Source organism: Pelophylax lessonae (assembly GCF_965119305.1).
Source record: "Pelophylax lessonae genome assembly, chromosome: 3".
Lineage (NCBI taxonomy): Eukaryota > Metazoa > Chordata > Amphibia > Anura > Ranidae > Pelophylax > Pelophylax lessonae.
The window spans coordinates 640,726,300-640,747,961 of NC_138770.1; the positions used below are offsets into that span (position 1 = coordinate 640,726,300).

Here is a 21,662-nt window from a genome sequence, read left to right on the forward strand (position 1 = left end):
TTCAGCCATATCAGGCGATGGTTCAACACCGCTAAACTGGAGAGGCGTGCAGCCAAAGGGACCAAATCCAAGTCTGCATTGCACAAATACATGACACCCTGATGAATTTGATCTACCATAGCCAATGTTGTCGGCGGAGCAGAGTCAGCCACCAGGGTGCGCCTGAGCACCTGCGTCCAATCCGCAATAGCTTGGGCTGCCATAATGGAAGCAAAAATAGGCTTCAGCATAGAACCAGCAACCGTATAAGCATGACGGGCCAGAGACTCCAATCTCCTGTCCGTAGGGTCCCGGAAAACCGGGGTATCCTCAGCAGGAATTGCAGTAGATTTATTTAAAACTGCCACCGCGTGATCCACCTGAGGCGGCACACACCAACGCTCATCAGTGGTGGGTGTAAATGGATAACGCAGCTTGAACTTACTTGGCACAGTAAAGGGCTTCTTTAAATTGCGCCATTGCTCATCAACAGCGCGCTGAAATTCCGCAGGGCAGGGAAAAACCTGCGCTGTTTTGCGTTTCCTTTGCGTCCCATAAGAGGACATCAAAGCAGGAGGACTTGGTTCATTCTGCAGATGCAGTGTTTCCTTTATAGAAGTAATCAACTCATCCATGAGTGCAAGCTCTTCAGGCGAGCCAGGGGGAGAAGTATCAACTCCTTCTACCTCAGCCTCCCCCTCAGACCCCACAAGGTCCAGAGATGAACGAGACCCTGAGAAGGGCACTCCAGCCATAGCAGCCCCATCGCCCTCTGAATCAGAGGAAATAGATAACCTGGGCCGTTTTGCGGATCGATCAGCCATTAGCATCTGCACCTGAGAAGCCAAGTTCGCTACAACAGCAGCCAGATCAGCCCCCTCGGGGGATGCAGCAGCCCCTTGGCCCCCCACCAGGGTGGCAGGAAACTTGCAATCCTGAGAATCCATGCCCCAGTATCAACTGAAATAAAGGACTGCCCCTTTAAGACCGCGGCGAGCGCAGTCCACCGCACTACTGTATGTACCGAACCCCGCAGGGATAAGGAGCACTGAGCAAGGAAATACAGGATAAGAAAGGTAAAAACCTGGAGAGACCACACAGCTGCTGCCACCGATCGCTGTTCCAGTGAAAAAGGAAGTGATGCAATGACTGACCGCCCTATATAGCCTATGAAGGCTTCACAAACATGGCCGCTCGGCTGAGGGAATTTAGGCAATAAGAAAATGGCGCCGACATGTGCTTGTATGAGCGATCGCCGCCAAAATGTACCGCTGTACCACACAGGGCCGGTCACCACAGTTTGCCGAAAAAAATGGCGGGCCGCTCAGCGGTCGCCGCACAGCATGTCTGAGCCCAGTCTGCCCCATACATCTTACACAGCAGAGTGGGAGAGCCCCCCCGCAGCCCACAGAAAGGCAGCTATCACAGGAATCTGACAGGGAGCTCAGCACTTACACAGACATGCGGGTCACACAGTCACAGACTGACACCCAAACAGACAGGTCCCCACATAGAAAAACACTTACCATTCCGGATGGCGTGGGGAGCCTTCTCTAGCGACCAAACCGCTGTACTGAGGACAGGAAGTGTCGCAGCCAGGACGCAGTGGACTGCGGTGCGAAACCGCAAATGGCGTCCGGTGAGGTAGCCACCTCACAGGCAGCATCCCTGCAGCGAACAGGGATGGGTCGTTCAATATGCCAGGGAAACCTGAGCTGAACGCTCGATGGCAGGCTGGGGAAACCCCTGGCTCTCAGCCCTGGGATCCAGGGTGGCCAGTCCGAGACCCAGCTCCGCATGATCATCTTCATCCGAAGAAAACTAAACTAATGCTGAGAAAAAAACAGCTAATTAAAAGAAAGAGAAAAATACTTGAAATAAAATCAAAAAGAGGATAGAAGGCTGAGACTGAAAGCCCCAGCACAGGAACAGCCAGCTACTCCTAAGCTAGGCAATTGAAAACTGAGTTGAGAATGCTGGAAGCAGGGAGGTATTGACTGAGGGGACCGCCCCCTAGGGGTGTGATATGCTAAAAGCTTTGATATTAACAAATCTTGTTGCCTAGCTACTCCTGCGGAGCAAAGGTCAATTACCCATTGGTGAAGATTATGAAGGGGCGGCGACTGTCGGAGGACGTAAGAGAAAATGTATTTCCGTCCAATTTTGCATTCATTTTTCACCAAATGATGGGAGAGTCGGAGGACTGCGCAAACCCTTCTCCAGCACATCCCAATGATTCTCAATGGGGTAAGTTCTGGACTCTGTGGTGGCCAATCCATGTGTGACAATGATGTCTCATACTCCCTGAACCACTCTTTCACAAATTTGAGCCCAATGAATGCTGGCATTGTCTTGGAATATTCCCGTGCCATCAGGGAAGAAAAAAATCCATTGATGGAATAACCTGGTCACTCAGTATATTCAGGAGGTCAGCTGACCTCATTCTTTGGGCACATGCAGTAACCAATAGGATAGTTAGTGCATGCTTAGTTTAGGTGATTGCTTTGTTAATTCCAGGTGGCGACTTTTTTTGGCCAAGCAGTTGTATAATATAAAAAGGTAAAAAATCAGCGCAACCTAGTAAACAACTATGTGAAAATAAATAAGTGCAAACAATAAATACTAAAATAACAAGTGAATTAGAGCCCATTCACACTAGCGCGACTTGTGAGGCAACTTGTGTTGCCCCAGGTCGCTTGACATAACAAAAGCAATGTTAATCAATCAGTGCCGTCTTAATTGGCACTACTGAAGTTGCTCCGACTTCAGAAAAGGGTCCTGTACTACTTTGAGGTGACCTGTGATCCGACTGTCCCATATACTTCAATGGGAGTTGCCTCCTTATCTTAATTGACGCGACTTGTTATCAGACTTTCCAGGAAGAAGAAAGAGATTAGCCAGGCATTCCCCACAGACAAAGTCGCCTGTCTCTTCAAAGTAGTGCACAAGTCTCTAAACAAGTCTCTAAACAAGTCTCTAAACAAGTCTCTAAACAAGTCTCTAAACAAGTCTCTAAACAAGTCTCTAAACAAGTCTCTTCAAGTCACAGGGCGACTTTCTGGTAGTGGTAGTGTGAACCAGCACTTATAAGACCCTGTTCACACTGGGGCGACCTGTCAGGCGACCTGGTCGCCTGACAGGTCGCCGTAGGTTGCCTGCCCTAGAGAAGCTGTGGACCCATTCTAATAGGAGCGACACAAGTCGCTCCGACTTAGAAAAAGGGTCCGGAGCTTCTTTGGGGTGACCTAGAGCGACCTGCATTGACTTCAATGATATGAAGTCCGTGCCGGCCGCTACGAGGTCGCGGTGCGAGCTGCACACCGCGACTTGTGAGGTCGCCCCGGCAAGTAGCGTCGCCCCAGTGTGAATGGGGCCAAAAAGTGGCTGCTGACACCAAGTACGTTTCCACTACAATATTCAAAAATGTGTAATCAAAAAAGTGCAGCGCCACTAAAAGAATACGAATGTAATAAATATTAAAAATACAAATCTTAGTAAAATTTCATTAGTGAAACAAATCCCATTAGATATAAATATAAAATGTCCATAATCGTGATATAAAAAAAAAAAAAAATCTCATCAGACATATGGTCCCAATAAAGTGCAAATAAACTTGTGCAAAAACCCAAATCCAAAGGGGAGAAAGTGCCTTTAAAGTGAATCTTCTATTGTGCACACCTCCACCCACTGAAAGATGGCTGCCCACCTCACGTTCTGACCCCTGTGTTACCAGTGGGTGAGAACAAGCAGTCCCCTGAAAGGGATATAATCCTATGGATGATGATCAGCAGGTTTTCAAATGGTTAACGATCCTCTAATCCTATTTGAACGCGGATGTATCTCATGCATATATAAAAAGAAAGGGACACATCTAGTGCTCTCCGTGTATCAATTTATTGAAACCATGTATAAAGAAGAACACACTCACATTAGCCAGCACATCCAGCCGTGCAAGTTTTAACAGACAGTCCACTCTCTGATGGTACACAAAGAAAAATAGCATCCGACAGCAGGCTCACCCCCTATACGCGTTACGTCATCCATTAACTTCTTCAGTAGGGGTAGACCCAACGCATATAGGGGGTGAGCCTGCTGTCGGATGCTATTTTGCTTTGTGTACCATCAGAGAGCGGACTGTCTGTTAAAGCTCGCACGGCTGGATGTGCCGCCTAATGTGAGTGTTTTCTTCTTTATACATGGTTTCAAAAAAATTGATACACGGAGAGCACTAGATGTTTCCCTTTCTTTTTATATATGCATGAGATACATCCGTGTTCAAATAGGATTGGAGGATCGTTAAAAACCTGCTGATCATCATCCATAGGATTATATCCCTTTCAGGGCACTGCTTGTTCTCCCCCACTGGTAACACAGGGGTCAGAACGTGCGGTGAGCAGCCATCTTTCAGTGGCTGGAGGTGTGCACAATAGAAGATTCATTTTCAAGGCACTGGCACTTTCTCCACTTTGAATTTGGATTTTTGCACGAGTTTATTTGCACTTTATTGGGACCATATTTCTGATGTGATTTTTTATATCACGATTATGGACATTTATATTTATATCTAATGGGATTTGTTTTACTAATGAAATTTCACTAAGATTTGTATTTTTAATATTATATTCGTATTATTTTAGTGGCGCAGCACTTGGATTACACAAGTGGATAATATAATATGGGTATAAGATAGGGATATACCAATATAAGATATTTTAGAGTGAGTATTTTAGAGTACTGACACTTTTCCTCAAGTACTCGCCGATACCTACTTTTTTTTCATGCAGTGCAATTGAAGCCCATACAAAACGATTGGGCTAAAATCATACTGCAAAGCATCTATACAGCTGGTGAAAGATAGCGCCCGCGGTGCAGCTGCGCACAAGGCTTGTTCTGGAGGGACGTCAAACTTCTATAGGCTGGGCAGGAACTGGTTAACAGATAGGTGGAGCTCCGAGGAAAGTAGAAATTCAGGTGAGTAAATCTTCTGCTCTCGTTCTGTTGTCATTTGTTGATGGATTCGATTTTAGTCATAGTTTTCATCAATTGACTTAATTCGAATTTTACTTTTGTTTTGTTTTCTTCACTGAAACATGAAGCTGACGAAAAACTATGACGAAAATAATTTCGCCAAAGAAATGAACACTGTACCAAAAGTACCATGCGATCTGGTTGCAGTGCGTTTTTGCACTACTTTTGGTGCAGTGTAATTTAAGTCTATTCAAATGAATGGGCTGAAAACGCACTGCACTCAAATTGCACAGGAAAGCAAGTGCATGCGTTCCTGTGCAATTCCTGGTTTAAACCGCCCCTAAAGGCTCGGTGAACATTTTGATCTGAGGAACTTTCCTACAATTTTCTGATAGTGTGTACACAAATTTTGACAGCCGATTCCGACCTTCGGAATAAAAATTTCAGAAGAACTAGCTTTAAAATTTTTCTCATATACGGGAACAGAATGAGCGATTTTCGAAAAGAAAGACTGCGCATGATCATAAACAATAAACAAAAAAAAAAAGCCTTTGGCATACGAGAATTTTCGTACATCGATTCTGACTTGCTGTGAAATGAGAAAAATCGGACGATCGTTCGCTTGGTTTTCCCATAGTGTGTACCCCACTTAGGAGAAACACAGAACCCAGAGAAACATCAGTAAATGGATACTTTATTGAAACCAAAACATAGTAGCAACTTTCATGTAGGATAGTTCTGCAGTGTGGGGGGTTTACAGACCATATCGGCAGCTGACAGCTAGGCCTGATGTACACTACAGCTGCTAAACTGAAGCTTAGACCAGTGTTTCTCAACCTTTTTTCAGCCAAGGCACCCTTTAATAATTATATACAATCTCGAGGCCCCCCATTCTAAAATGTACAAGCTATTCTAGTTTTACACAATGCAGCAACATCCACAAGTCCATGTAGGACACCCAATGTTATAGGTGATTTATTCTTCCAAAGCGAATACACTTTTGCACACTGGTACTGGACTAGTATTCCTATGTTTCTCTTCTCCCTCAGTTTTTCTAGATTGCTCTTCTAATGTGACCCCAATGCTGATGGAGAGAGGCAATTGACACCCCACCCCCCGGCCGAGCGGCATCCGGCGAGACCCCGCCCCTTTGCGGAATGACGTTGCATGGGTACGGTGCACGTGGAATGGCAGAAGGCATATACTAGGAAGTGGGGCAGATGACCGCCCCCTGTGAATGAACAGAGCTGCCCCCAGTGGATGAACAGAGAAATTACATGCGAAATCAGAATAAAATCAAAATCACATATGAACACATATGAAAAAATATAATGAACACGTGAACTTTACCAGTATTGTGAGAACATGAAAATAATTGAATTAAATATTGAAGATAAATAAAGAAGAAAAAGAAAGGGAAAGAGAAAAAGGGAGGGGAGAAAAAGGAAGGGGAATGGTGGTGTGAGGAATGTGGGTGGAATTTAAAATGAATGCGAATGAATGAATAGATGAAACAATAATTAAATAGATACATAAAAAAATTAAACTAAGACAGGGGGAATTGGCCGATTGACTGGGGGAAAGATGTTGTTAAATAAATGTGGGGATCAGATTTCCATGTTACCCGATTTGAACCCTTCTAAAAAGGGTCTATAGTTAATGGCCTCATTAAGGCTCAGAGGGACTGTGGCATTTAAATTGAAACTCCACCTTAGCTCTAATTGGAGGAGACATTTGTTCCAGTTTCCTCATTGTATACCAAGGTGGATGTGATTGAATATTAAAAATTGTATTTTGGTAAATTTTCCACCATGGACCTTGGTGGCCAAGGGGTAATTCCAGCTTTTATAAGCTTTTTTGAGGCATGTAATGGAGTATCCTCATTCAAGTAATCTTTGTCTTAGTCAGATTCATGTTTAAAAGGGATTTTGTCTGAGAAATTCCGGAGATACTGACTGTACGGTATTGATTAAACCAATGATGGCTGATGGAAGCTGGTAGCATGGAGAATGGAATTCCCCACTGTGCTTCTTCTAAAGAGGCTGCTTGATAGAGATTCAAATACAGATAAAAAATGCCCAGTTCAGTTTGCTAACCAGTTTGCTTACCAACCAAATTAACCTGTCTAACAGTTTCTGTCAAAACAGGGGTTCAGTTAGCACACATTTGCAAACGCATGTGTAAGCTGCAGGGCCACTCCACGGCACCCTGTATTACCTGCAGTTCTAACTCTTGTAAATTTATGAGAGTGTTCACAGTGGAAGCACAAGCAAGCTAATGGATAGATAGGGGGCAGGTGAGCCTGGAGGTGGCCCAACCCTTCTAAAAGGTACTTGGGGGCACAATAGATGCCCAGCCAATAGCACAACAGCAAAGGCATCTAGTGTGTCCACTCACCAGTAAACATGAACAACAAAGAAAATGGCCTCTGCCCCCACCTATAACTGGCCTTAATTGCTTCTTTGCTTGATAGAGATCCATCCATGTTTTTGAGCAACTCTACATCCAAAAATGTTATGGAGTTGAGATCACAATTCACATTGTGAGTTGGAGATTTTATGTATTCTCATTGAGGGTATGTAGAAAAGACTGTAGTAATTCAAACAAGCCATCCCAAATAACGAAAATGTCATCTATGTAATGGTACTATAATGTAACATGGTCTGTGTACATAGATAAAACTTCCTGGGCCATAATGTCACGCTCCCACTCCCCCATTTCCATATTGGTGTAGGATGGGGCACAACTGGTTCCTATCGCTACGCCTTGCACCTGGAGGTAGTGGAAGCCATTGAATGTAAAGACATTATGGCGAAAGATAGATAAAATCAAGAGAAGTCAGGATGAACTCGTTAAGTTACCATTGATGACATGAACGTTGGGATAAGATATGTCTTATACAGGACAAACCCTTATGAGGTATGCAGCTATAGAGCACCTCCACATCAATAGCTTCAAATAATGCAGATTCATTTGTAAATAAACCGTGTAAAATGCTAAGAAGATGAATAATGTCTTGAATGTAACTAGGAAGACTGATTGTGTGAGGTCTTAGGTCATCATCAATGTATTTGTTTAGATGTTCCGTAAGGGAACCATTGCCCTATATTATGGGCCGTCCCAGGCTGTTTCTTTTTGTAGTTTAGGAAGAGCGTAAAAATTAGATATTTGGGGATATCGCACTCTAATGAATTCCCAGTCATTCTTTGCGATGGCTCCGTTTAAATAAGCGGAATCCACCAATGAATAAAATTCTTTGTTGAATCTTTTGATTACTGAATTTGAGATTTAATTTTTGAGGATTTTCATGCACATAGTAATGTATTGTTCCTTACTCATTATTACAACATTACTCCCCTTGTCGGCGGGCTTAATTGTGATGTTCGAATTTTTAGATAAATTGGATAGTGCAAGTTTTTCTTGTTCGGTTAAATTGCATTCTGAATTAGTTACTTTTAGTTTATTAATTTCCTCACATGTCAGCTTGATAAAAGCCGACACATTTGAATTCAAACTTGGGGGAAACTTATCAGACTTCCTTTTGCATGGGGATGACCTTGAGGCGTTAACAGAACTAGATTGTTCAACTTGCCGTAGGAGTTAGGACAGATCAAGATGATCAATTAAATAGATTTAATAGTGACCGTACAGTCAATATCTTCAGATTCGCCAGATTAGCTCAGACAAAATCACTTTCAAACATGAAACTGACCAACTAAGACAGATTTCTTGCACGAGGGTACTCCATTACAGCCCTCAAAAAAGCTAATAAACCCACAGTTCAAAAAACCCATCAGGAACTACTATACAGCCAAAAAAAAAAAAACGTACCTCTACAAATCCCCTACAAATTATTACAAGATTCTCTTGTCAGCAGTCCCAGATCACCAAAACTGTATCTAAATATTGGCATCTACTTGCCATGGACCCCTCTGTGGGACCTTTTGTCCCACAGAGACCTGCTTTTACGCACAGACAAGGTTCCAATATTACATCCCTGTAAATGACTAGGAACCTTTACCTGTGGGGGCTGCAATTATTTACAAACCCCACCGATGGCGTAGTATATCTCCTTATGTGTGAATGCTTTTGCTTTTATGTAGGAAAGACTAAAAATGAATTTTGGAAGAGAGACACATTTTGTCTATGAAAACTTTGAATATTATGAATCCAATCCAGAATTGCCTCTTGGCCGCCATGTCACCAAGGTCCATGGTGGAAAATTTCCCAAAATACAGTTTTTAAAAGTAGATCGCATCCACTCTGGTCTACGAGGAGGAGACTGGAAAAAAACATCTCCTCCAACTAGAGCGAAGGTGGATTTTCAATTTAAATGCCACAGTCCCTCTGGGCCTCAATGAGGCCATTAACTATAGACCCTTTTTAGAAGGGTTCAAATCAGTTGGCATGGAAATCTGATCCCCACAATCATTTAACAACATCTTTCCAACAGTCAGCCTTTTCCCGCTGTCTTAGTTTCATTTTCATGTATCCAATTATCGTTTCATCCATTCATTCATATTCATTTCCATTCCACCCACATTCCTCACACCACCATTCCCCTTCCTTTTTCTCTCCTCCCCTTTTCTCTTTCCCCTTCTTCCCTTCTTTGTATATCTTCAATATTTAATTAAATTATTTTCATTCTCATTTTTCATCCACATTCTCAGTGTTCTCACAATACTGGTGAAGTTCACATGTGTGCATTACATTGTTTCATATGTGTTCATATGCTGATGTATACGATTTGATTTGAATTTGACAAAATTTCAAATGTAATCCACCTGTAATCCATAATCCATCTTCGTCCACCTGGGGGCAGCTGACTCTTCCTCCAGCCATTCCATGTGCGCCAGTTGCCACGCAACGTCATTCTGCCATGGGGCGGGGTCTCACGGCGTGACACTCGGCAGGGGGAGCGGTCAATTACTCACAGCAGAAGATCTGTAGGCTGTTCCTGTGGTGGCTTTCCAGCCCCACAGGTGATCTACCTCCTCCTTTCATTATTATTAGGAACAACCCCTCCCAACACTTGAGGCTTTATATAGACAGGCTTAGGCTGGCCATACACTATACAATTTTCTTGTTCAACTTTCCTTTAGATTTACCAAAACCATGTAATATAGGGTCAAACCTAAACACTTTCAATTTGTATGCAATCAGGCAGGCCCTTGCACTACATAGTTAAAGGTAAATCTAAAGGAAATTGAATAAGAAAATTGTACAGTGTATGGCCAGCCTTAATGGCTGTGCTGCTCAGTTACCAACTGACCTTGCAGCAACCTACACACTACTGCCTAGACCTAACTGGTGTCCGCTGTTTTCATTTTTACTCTCAAGTTATACCAGCAACTCTCTGATTATATGATATATATCATTCTATTTTGCTGCAGATAGTGGAGACTCTACTCCTAGGAAGATTGCTTCCTCTTCCTATCTACTAGGACATTTTTTGACTACTCAATCCTACTTCAAATTTGCTACATTCAAATACAGTGAAACCTTGGTTTGAGAGTAACTTGGTTTAAGAGCGCTTTGAAAGACAAGCAAAATTTTCAAATCAATTTTGACTTGATATACAAGCGATGTCTTGATATACAAGTAGCCTCAAGTCACAGCTGAGTATAAAAGAGAAGAGAGGCGCCTCTAAGTGTAGCGATATGGTTAAATTGAATGAAGGTTCAACATTTAGCAACTCACATGGTTGATGATTGGAACAGACACATCTAAGGATTCAGGCATCCGGGGTAAAGCTGTCCACATAGACCATCCTTCGCACCACCATCTACGTCATCCCTTCCATGCTGCCCCTTGCTTTCAGATCGCTTTAATGCAGGTTGGTCTTCCCGGTCAGGATTACAGACTGGCAGCTAGCGGTGCAGAAGATAGTTTATGTGGACAGCTTTACCCCGGATGCCTGCATACTTAGACGTGCCTGTTTTATTCATCAACCATGTGAGTTGCTAAATGTTGTACCTTCATTAAATCAAACCATATTGCTACACTTAGAGGCGCCTCTCTTCTCTTTGATACTCTGTAGCTCCTGCTGGATTCTGCTTCTAATCCCCTTGGAGAAGCGGCTATTTGTGGATGGATATTTTATGGTTACACAACTGATCACAATGCTATAATCTTTTTATATGGACTATAAACTGAAGCATTTATGAATAAATGGTTGTGGAACGAATTATCTGAGTTTCCATTATTTCTTATGGGGAAACTCGCTTTGATATAAGAGTGGTTTGGATTACAAGCATGTTTCCGGAACGAATTATGCTCGCAATCCAAGGTTTTACTGTACAGTGATTTGACAATTCTTGAGTTGATCAAATAAACAAACAATATATATTGTGAGCCCCCGTTCACACTGGGGCGACCTGTCAGGCGACCTGGTCGCCTGACAGGTCGCCTTCCATTGAGAAGCTGCGGACCCGTTCTAATAGGAGTGACACAAGTCGCTCCGACTTAGAATAAGGGTCCGGAGCTTCTTTGGGGCGACCCGGAGCGACCTGCATAGACTTCAATGTTATGAAGTCCGTGCCGGCCGCTCCGAGGTCGCGGCGCGCTGCCCGCACCGCGACCTCGGAGGTCGCCCAGGGAAGTCGGATCGCCCCAGTGTGAACGGGGCCTGACAGTCCTGAAGGACATACATACATACATGTGTAGCACTGCCCCCTAGAGGACTGCTGAGAATTACACTGTCTGGATTCCCCTGGGTTACCCGTAGCAACTGATAGCAGATAAACAGCAATGAAAGTCCTTGGCTTAGTCAATAATCAATCCAGGGGATGTTGTTTTTGTGTTTTTATTTGGAGCTGGGATAGAAGAAGGGATGAGTAGGATACTTTCAACTATTAACTATTCACAGTCTTGAGGACAGCTAACTTTAGAATGTGGCAAGGCTGCTGCTTCACCTTGCCACTGAAGTGAAGATACTTAAAAGTTCCTGCTTGGTTATTCTCTTCAGGGTTCTAACTTGGCACCCCCTTTACTCTTACTGCCTGTGTGCTGACACACGTCTGCTTACTCTAGCCTCTGGAGTGGTCCCCTTCCTGGCAGACCCCTGGGCAAGTTGTTCTGTACTCGCGGACATGGTTTTTCCAGAACCATCGTTGCCTCCAACTCCACTAGTCAGCTTCCACTGGACCTCTGGGTTCAGCCACACTTTCTGGTTCACTAGGCCGACTGTCTGTGACCACCTTCCACAGCTTCAGAAGCAGAGACAGCCATAACCCTCCTTCTGGGACTTGGCTTCTCGCCCAAAGACCCTGAGCACATGTGTCCTTGGCTTTTATACCCTATCCCAGGATGCACCACTTGTCTGTGTCAACCCACTGAGACAGTCACAAAAGCCTGTGTGTCACTGGCTGTGTTTCCTCCACCGTCCAACAGGCCTCCCAATCGGACACAGTGGGGACACTCCCTCAGCCCAGATGAATCACAAATCAGACACACTGAACAGGCCTAGCTAGTGGTCATGCTCCCATGATAAGCAGAGTGCAGCTATTTTTTCCTGTTGCTCTCCTGATAGGCAGGCAGAGCCAAAACTACTCTCCCTACCTAGCACCTATCTAGGAGGGTACTACACATACATATCTATATATATTATATCTATAGATCTACATATATACCTGTTTTCTTTGATTCAAATTTGACACCCTATATTTTCTGTTGCCACAGATGGTATAATCTTTATTCATAAGTGGTCCACATAATTTATTTTCTTTTACTCTAATGGTGTTATAATACACATGTGCTTGCTGTGACTTGCCCGACCCCAGTGAATCACCAGGTCAGACGCCGGCCTCTGCTCTCTCCTCCCCTCCCCCGTCTGACATCTAGAGAATAATTTCCAATGATACTTGTCCTACCGCCATTTTTGATTATTCACATAAATGCCTAGTTACCTCTAAACAGGTATGAACAATATAAAAAAAAAAAGAATATGTATAAGACTGTATTGATGCTATATATGCAATATTTCTAATTTTTATGTTCTTATTTTAGAAGATAACCTCCTAAATATGTTTATGCAACCCTGAAGAAGAAAAAAAAAATTTGAAACGCGTGGATTGTCTATCACTTGAATTCCCTGTTTGGTGCTATCAATTGGAAATCCGAGTGTACTAAAGATTGTCTAGGAAATCACAACTTTCTATGTCCAACTATGTGTTGCCATTAAAAGTCCCATTATGAGGGTTCTTCTTCATAATGCTACAGTTTAAAGGGATGTAGGCTATTTTTTAAATTTCTATAACTGCTGCTAAACTCGCATAAACTCTGTATGTAAAAGCTGTAAAACTGACGTTTTCCACGGTTGGTTTCCAGCATTCAGAAAAGGTTTTCAGCTGCCCTGTGCACATGAGCCCTTAACCGGCTCTGAAAGAACATAGAAAGGGGGAGACGCACAGCACACTACAAATTCATCATATACAAGACTGTCAGAGTCAGGAAGGGCAGGATGCAACGTGTTTCTGAGCACACAACCCCTTTGTCAAGACTTTTGGCTGTAATGCAAAGTCCTCACACTGCATCACTATCCTACTTGCAAGTTGCTACTAGGTTTTTGTTTCAATTTAGTATCTATATACTGATGCTTCCCAGTTTCTCTCTCACATGCACCAACCATGAATAATGGGCCTAGAAATATTGCTCTTACTCTGGTGTACACAGCTATATGTAACATGTAGCAAAATCAAAATTTTTGTGCATAGGGACCCCTGTCATGCGCATTTATATTAATACGTGTGTGTAAGTGGGGGCTCAAAACTTTTTATTAAGTGTTTGGGTGTAAGTTTATTTTTTATTTTTTCTAGATTTTTACACTTTTTTTTTACTAAACTTTTCTTGTTTTCATTACATAGAGCAGAGGTTCCCACACCCCCGATGCCGGTCTGTGGCTTGTTGATGACCGGGCCACACAGTTGGAGGTGAGTTGCGACCATGGTCTGCAGAGGGCTATCACAGACCGCAGTCACCAACTGCTGTGCCGCCATGCCAATGTGTCCTTTCCTGGCTCCTCGACCCATCCAGCAATGTCATCCTATCAGCAGGGCAGGGGGAGCTGCAGATTGGAATGGAGAGCTCCTTCCGCCCTGCTCATAGGATGACGTTGTTGGGTGGGTGGGGGAGCCAGGAAAGGACACACAGACTGAGCACAGCCTCTGTCCAGCCAAAGGTAGGAGTCCTATGCAGGGGAGGCAAAGAATAGAATGGGGAGAGAGAAAAGGGGGGGGCAGATTGCAGGGGCACTGTGATGGAGGGGGTTGTAATTGCTATGGGCACTGTAATATAAAGGGGAGTGCATTGTAAAGGGACACTAATCATTACAGTGCCCCTTTATATAACAGCCCTCCTTTACATTATAGTGCTCTCTTTACAGGGCAGTCCCGTTTACATCACAGTGTCCCTTTACAGAGCAGTCCCCTTTACATGACAGTGCCCCTTTTACAGAGCGGTCCCTGTTACATTAATGTAAAGGGGCAATGTCATGTAAAGGGAATTGCTCTGTAAAGGGGGCACTGTCATGTAAAGGGGACTGCTCTGTAAAGGGACACTGTGACATAAAGGACACCGATATAAAGGGGGGGACTGGGCTGTAAAGGGGGGCTGTGGTGTGAACGTGAATAGCCCATCCCCTGACCCATCAAACAAACCACTCCCCCCCCACCCAACTTTAATGCTGGGATTCACCTAGATACTTGACTGGCATCTGGATTTAACAAGGGGTCCCCCAGGTCCCCCCCATGTGAATGAGTATGGGGTACCCCTACCCATTCACCCCAAAAAAAAAAGTGTAGGGTTCCAAAAAACGAAGACAGTTTTTGACAAGTCCTTTATTAATTGAAGAATGTACAATGTCATAGCTCCAACGAGTCTTCTTTCTTCTTCTGATGTCTTCTCCCTCCGCTGTCTTCTCCTTCCAGTGATGTCTTCACCTTCTCTTCTGCCGCTGCCGCCAACCCGCTCAAATAAACAAAAAATCCGGTCCTGCTCCGACGATGGCTCCTGCTGTTATGTCAGCTAAGCGGTCTGCCGGTTCTTATATAACCATGGGGCGTGGTCAGAGACACTGTCCCGCCTGGGGCATGATGGGGCAGTGAAGTCACAAGGGGCGGGGTCTCAGAGTGACGTCACCTGGTGACCATGCCCCATGGTTATATAAGAACTGGCAGACAGCTTAGCTGGCATAACAATCATCGCCCGTCAGAGCAGGACCGGATTTTTTTATTTTGAGCAGGTTTGCAGCGGCAGAAGAAGACATCACCAGAAGGAGAAGACAGAGGAGGGAGAAGACCGAAGGAAGAAGACATCAGAAGGAGAAGACCGGAGGAAGAAGGCTTGCTGAAGCTACGACAAGGGACATTCATCAATTAATAAAGGACTTGTCAAAAACCGTCTCTGTTTTTTGTAAAATTACACTTCTTTTTTTCAGATGAATGGGCACCTTGTCCCCATTTTGGGTTTGGACCCCCCTGCCCACCCCCCCCCCCCCCCCCCCCCCGTTAAAGACTTGTGGCCTGGTATGGTTACCCCCCCCTTTTCTGACCTGCCAGGCTGCAGGCTCTGATAAAGGTCTGGTATGGATTGTGGGGGGGGGGGGCAAATTTATTTTATTTTTTTGGCATGGGGCCCCCCACCTTAAAAATCCATATCAGACTGAAGGATCTGGCATGGTCTTAAGGAGGTACCCCGTGCCGTTTTTTTTATTTTTTTATTTTAGCATGAGGTTTCCCTTCAAGATCCATACCAGACTCAAAGAGCCTGGTTTTGACTAGGGAGAACCCCGTGCTATTTTTCCTTTCTTTCAGCTGTCAGCAGGGAAGCCAGCTGACAACTCATCTGTGGTTAAGGACATGACGGAGGGACTGGGCAGCTCAGAGAACCAACAGCAATCCTCCAGCACAGGTGCTCTCCGTGTCAGGGAAGCACCCAATCCGGGCTGTGATATGGCCATTTACTGACCAATCCCATTGCTCAATAAATATCCCGATCACCGCCAGCCGTCAGTGATCGATAACTCATCACTGCCACTCAGATCACTAGCCGATTCCGGGGATGTTGTCGAATAGTGCATCCCGTTGGATAATGCCTCCAACGAGCTGCCCATGCGCAGTAGGTAACATCACTGCAGCTGATCTGTTGATCAGCTGGCATGACATCAACACTGTATGCGCAGATCGTCAGAGGCATTAGCTGATGATCTGCAAAGTGTGAAGGGAGAATCTAATTGTCAGATTCTGCCTCACTCTCTCTGCACTTGAGCGACGTCATAGTCGGATTATTATTGTTGTTGGGCGGATTTGGATGTGTTGCAGGGCGGGATCCTGCAGTGTGGATTTGGATGTGTTGCAGGGCGGGATCCTGCAGTGGGGATTTGGATGTGTTGCAGGACGGGATCCTGCAGTGGGGATTTGGATGTGTTGCAGGACGGGATCCTGCAGTGGGGATTTGGATGTGTTGCAGGACGGGATCCTGCAGTGGGGATTTGGATGTGTTGCAGGACGGGATCCTGCAGTGTGGATTTGGATGTGTTGCAGGACGGGATCCTGCAGTGTGGATTTGGATGTGTTGCAGGACGGGATCCTGCAGTGGGGATTTGGATGTGTTGCGGGGCGGGATCTTGCTGTGGGGATTTGGATGTGTTGCAGGACGGGATCCTGCAGTGGGGATTTGGATGTGTTACAGGACGGGATCCTGCAGTGGGGATTTGGATGTGTTGAAGGAAGGAATCTTGCAGTGTGGATTTGGATGTGTTACAGGACGGGATCCTGCAGTGGGGATTTGGATGTGTTGAAGGAAGGAATCTTGCAGTGTGGATTTGGATGTGTTGCAGGACGGGATCTTGCAGTGGGGATTTGGACGTGTTGCAGGGCGGGATCCTGCAGTGGGGATTTGGATGTGCTGCAGGGCGGGATCCTGAGTTGGGGATTTGGATGTGTCGCAGGGAGGGATCTTGCAGTGGGGATTTGGATGTGTTGCGGGGCAAGATCTTGCAGTAGGGATTTGGATGTGTCGCAGGGAGGGATCTTGCAGTGGGGATTTGGATGTGTTGCGGGGCGGGATCTTGCAGTGGGGATTTGGATGTGTTGCGGGCGGGATCTTGCAGTGTGGATTTGGATGTGTTGCAGGGTGGGATCTTGCAGTGTGGATTTGGATGTGTTGCAGGGGGGGGGGGGAGCTTGCAGTAGGGATTTGGATGTGTTGCAGGGTGGGATCTTGCAGTAGGGATTTGGATGTGTTGCAGGACGGGATCCTGCAGTGGGGATTTGGATGTGTTGCAGGACGGGATCCTGCAGTGGGGATTTGGATGTGTTGCAGGACGGGATCCTGCAGTGGGGATTTGGATGTGTTGCAGGACGGGATCCTGCAGTGGGGATTTGGATGTGTTGCAGGACGGGATCCTGCAGTGGGGATTTGGATGTGTTGCAGGACGGGATCCTGCAGTGGGGATTTGGATGTGTTGCAGGGCGGGATCTTGCAGTGGGGATTTGGATGTGTTGCAGGACGGGATCCTGCAGTGGGGATTTGGATGTGTTGCAGGACGGGATCCTGCAGTGGGGATTTGGATGTGTTGCAGGGTGGGATCTTGCAGTGTGGATTTGGATGTGTTGCAGGACGGGATCCTGCAGTGGGGATTTGGATGTGTTGCGGGGCGGGATCTTGCTGTGGGGATTTGGATGTGTTGCAGGACGGGATCCTGCAGTGGGGATTTGGATGTGTTGCAGGAAGGAATCTTGCAGTGTGGATTTGGATGTGTTGCAGGAAGGAATCTTGCAGTGTGGATTTGGATGTGTTGCAGGAAGGAATCTTGCAGTGTGGATTTGGATGTGTTGCGGGACGGGATCTTGCAGTGTGGATTTGGGTGTGGCGCAGGGCGGGATCCTGCAGTGGGGATTTGGATGTGTTGCAGGAAGGGATCCTGCAGTGGGGATTTGGATGTGTTGCAGGAAGGGATCCTGCAGTGGGGATTTGGATGTGTTGCAGGACGGGATCCTGCAGTGGGGATTTGGATGTGTTGCAGGACGGGATCCTGCAGTGGGGATTTGGATGTGTTGCAGGACGGGATCCTGCAGTGGGGATTTGGATGTGTTGCAGGAAGGAATCTTGCAGTGTGGATTTGGATGTGTTGCAGGACGGGATCCTGCAGTGGGGATTTGGATGTGTTGCAGGAAGGAATCTTGCAGTGTGGATTTGGATGTGTTGCAGGAAGGAATCTTGCAGTGTGGATTTGGATGTGTTGCAGGAAGGAATCTTGCAGTGTGGATTTGGATGTGTTGCGGGACGGGATCTTGCAGTGTGGATTTGGGTGTGGCGCAGGGCGGGATCCTGCAGTGGGGATTTGGATGTGTTGCAGGACGGGATCCTGCAGTGGGGATTTGGATGTGTTGCAGGACGGGATCCTGCAGTGGGGATTTGGATGTGTTGCAGGAAGGAATCTTGCAGTGTGGATTTGGATGTGTTGCAGGACGGGATCTTGCAGTGTGGATTTGGGTGTGGCGCAGGGCGGGATCCTGCAGTGGGGATTTGGATGTGTTGCAGGACGGGATCCTGCAGTGGGGATTTGGATGTGTTGCAGGACGGGATCCTGCAGTGGGGATTTGGATGTGTTGCAGGACGGCATCCTGCAGTGGGGATTTGGATGTGTTGCAGGACGGGATCCTGCAGTGGGGATTTGGATGTGTTGCAGGACGGGATCCTGCAGTGGGGATTTGGATGTGTTGCAGGACGGGATCCTGCAGTGGGGATTTGGATGTGTTGCAGGACGGGATCCTGCAGTGGGGATTTGGATGTGTTGCAGGAAGGAATCTTGCAGTGTGGATTTGGATGTGTTGCAGGACGGGATCCTGCAGTGGGGATTTGGATGTGTTGCAGGAAGGAATCTTGCTGTAGGGATTTGGATGTGTTGCAGGGCAAGATAAACCCTTTGCACTTTGCGTATGGTCCAACGATCAGCGCATGCGCAGTGTTGATGTCACGCCAGCTGAGAGAGGTTATGTACTGCACATGCGCTGATTTGGGAGGCATTGTCTAATGGGATGCACTATTCTATAACACCAACACCACCCAGCCAACTACAAATCCAAACCCACTGGGGAAGATTTAATAAAACAGGAAAGTGCAGAATCTGGTGCAGCTGTGTATGGTAACCAATCGGATTCTAACTTCAGCTTCTTCACTTAGGCTTTGATATTATAACCTGGAAGCTGATTGGTTGCTATGCAGAGCTGCACCGGATTTTGCACTTTCCAGTTGTAATAAATCACCCCCACTGTATCCAGTATAAGGTGACCAATCACATCTTCTCTTTCTGCTTTCCATTGTAATGAAATGATAATAGATAGATCTATTGGAGAGGAGGGAGGATAGCAGCTGCTGAGGAGGAAATCTCCCCCATGTAAAGTCCGGCTCCTACTCCTCCACAAAGCCACATCCCCCGGATCTCCCCGGTTATAAACACCGCTACCCGGCACCCCGATCCCAGCACACCTCCAAATATTCCAACCGGCGACGCTTCAATCTTCCTGCGCTCTCAGGCCACGCCTTCTCCGCTACGGAACACTCCGAGGACCAAAACACCGGTGTGGCGAGAGACAAAGGGGGCGGGAGCAGGGGCGCGGCCAAATGCGGAAGTGTGGGGCGGGGGATTCTAATGTCTGCGCCAATCGAGGCACAGGAGGGCGGGATGTGCTCAGGAATTGGGTCCTGATACGTAAATAAATGTGAGAGTGTAGGGCAGGAAGGAGCAGTGTGCCGCTGTGCATGCTGTGTGAATTGGCGCTGGCAACAGTTTCATGGAGAATTCTTTATCTGCATGTGCACCCACCTCCATGACAGAGTGCAGGGGTCCCCCCCCCCCAGCCACTGTCACCTGCAACCACCTCCATCCTGGGATAAAATTCTGCCATTCCTCTCCTACATGTGAAAATCATTTTTTTTTTTTGCTAGAAAAATACTGAGAACCACCAAACATTATACAGTATCTCACAAAAGTGAGTACACCCCTCACATTTCTGTAAATATTTTATTATATCTTTTCATGTGACAACACTGAAGAAATGACACTTTGCTACAATGTAAAGTAGTGAGTGTACAGCTTGTATAACAGTGTACATTTGCTGTCCCATCAAAATAACTCATGATATAATTAACTGATCATTTTTGTTCCTATTGTAAGGAATGTCAACATACCTTATAATAGGAATAGGACATGACAGGTCCCAGTGGCGGCTGGTGCTCAAAATTTTTGGGGGGGCGCAAAAAGAAAAATGTAATAGGTATTGCTTCGCGTCAAAAAACGCAGTAAAAAATTGCGTGACTTTGAAGTCATGGTACAGGCATGGCACAGGTGATGGTACAGGCATGGCATAGGTGATGGTACAGGCATGGCATAGGTGATGGTATAGGCATGGCATAGGTGATGGTATAGGCATGGCACAGGTGATGGTATAGGCATGGCACAGGTGATGGTACAGGCATGGCATAGGTGATGGTACAGGCATGGCATAGGTGATGGTATAGGCATGGCATAGGTGATGGTATAGGCATGGCACAGGTGATGGTATAGGCATGGCACAGGTGATGGTACAGGCATGGCACAGGTGATGGTACAGGAGATGGTATAGGCATGGCACAGATATGGTATAGGCATGTCACAGGTCATGGTACAGGAGATGGTAAATGCCCCCTTTCAATGCAGAGTTCAGCGTGCGTGCCCCCTTCAATGCAATGAACATTGTGCTGTGCCCCCTTCAATGCAATGAACACTGTGCTATGCCCCCTTCAATGCAATAAACACTGTGCTGTGCCCCCACAATGCAGAGTTCAGCGTGCATGCCCCCTTCAATGCAACTGTGCTGTGCCCCCTTCAATGCAATGAACAATGTGCTGTGCCCCCTTCAATGCAATGAACAATGTGCTGTGCCCCCTTCAATGCAATAAACACTGTGCTGTGCCCCCTTCAATGCAATGAACACTGTGCTATGCCCCCTTCAATGCAATGAACACTGTGCTGTGCCCCAACAATGCAGAGTTCGGCGTGCATGCCCCCTTCAATGCAATAAACACTGTGCTGTGCCCCCTTCAATGCAATAAACACTGTGCTGTGCCCCCTTCAATGCAATAAACACTGTGCTGTGCCCCCTTCAATGCAATAAACACTGTGCTGTGCCCCCTTCAATGCAATGAACACCGTGCTGTGCCCCCTTCAATGCAATGAACACCGTGCTATGCCCCCTTCAATGCAATAAACACTGTGCTGTGCCCCCTTCAATGCAATAAACACTGTGCTGTGCCCTCTTCAATGCAATGAACACTGTGCTGTGCCCCCTTCAATGCAATGAACACTGTGCTGTGCCCCCACAATGCAATGAACACTGTGCTGTGCCCCCTTCAATGCAATAAACACTGTGCTGTGCCCCCTTCAATGCAATAAACACTGTGCTGTGCCCCCTTCAATGCAATAAACACTGTGCCCCCTTCAATGCAATGAACTCTGTGCTGTGCCCCAACAATGCAGAGTTCAGCGTGCATGCCCCCTTCAATGCAACTGTGCTGTGCCCCCTTCAATGCAACTGTGCTGTGCCCCCTTCAATGCAATGAACACTGTGCTGTGCCCCCACAATGCAGAGTTCAGCGTGCATGCCCCCTTCAATGCAACTGTGCTGTGCCCCCTTCAATGCAATAAACACTGTGCAGAGTTCAGCGTGCGTGCT

At 46.2% G+C, this 21,662-nt stretch overlaps 1 protein-coding gene across 1 annotated transcript in view; it reads right to left on the reverse strand.

Moving 5' to 3' along the window:
• The window catches only part of SRBD1 (S1 RNA binding domain 1), a 399,572-nt gene extending 380,064 nt beyond the window's left edge, over nucleotides 1–19,508 (reverse strand). Inside the window, exon 1 of the mRNA XM_082249845.1 lies at nucleotides 19,438–19,508. The gene's annotated coding sequence lies outside the window, so the exon portion shown is untranslated. The remainder of the gene's footprint in view (nucleotides 1–19,437) is intronic.
• Nucleotides 19,509–21,662: the final 2,154 nt, after the last annotated feature.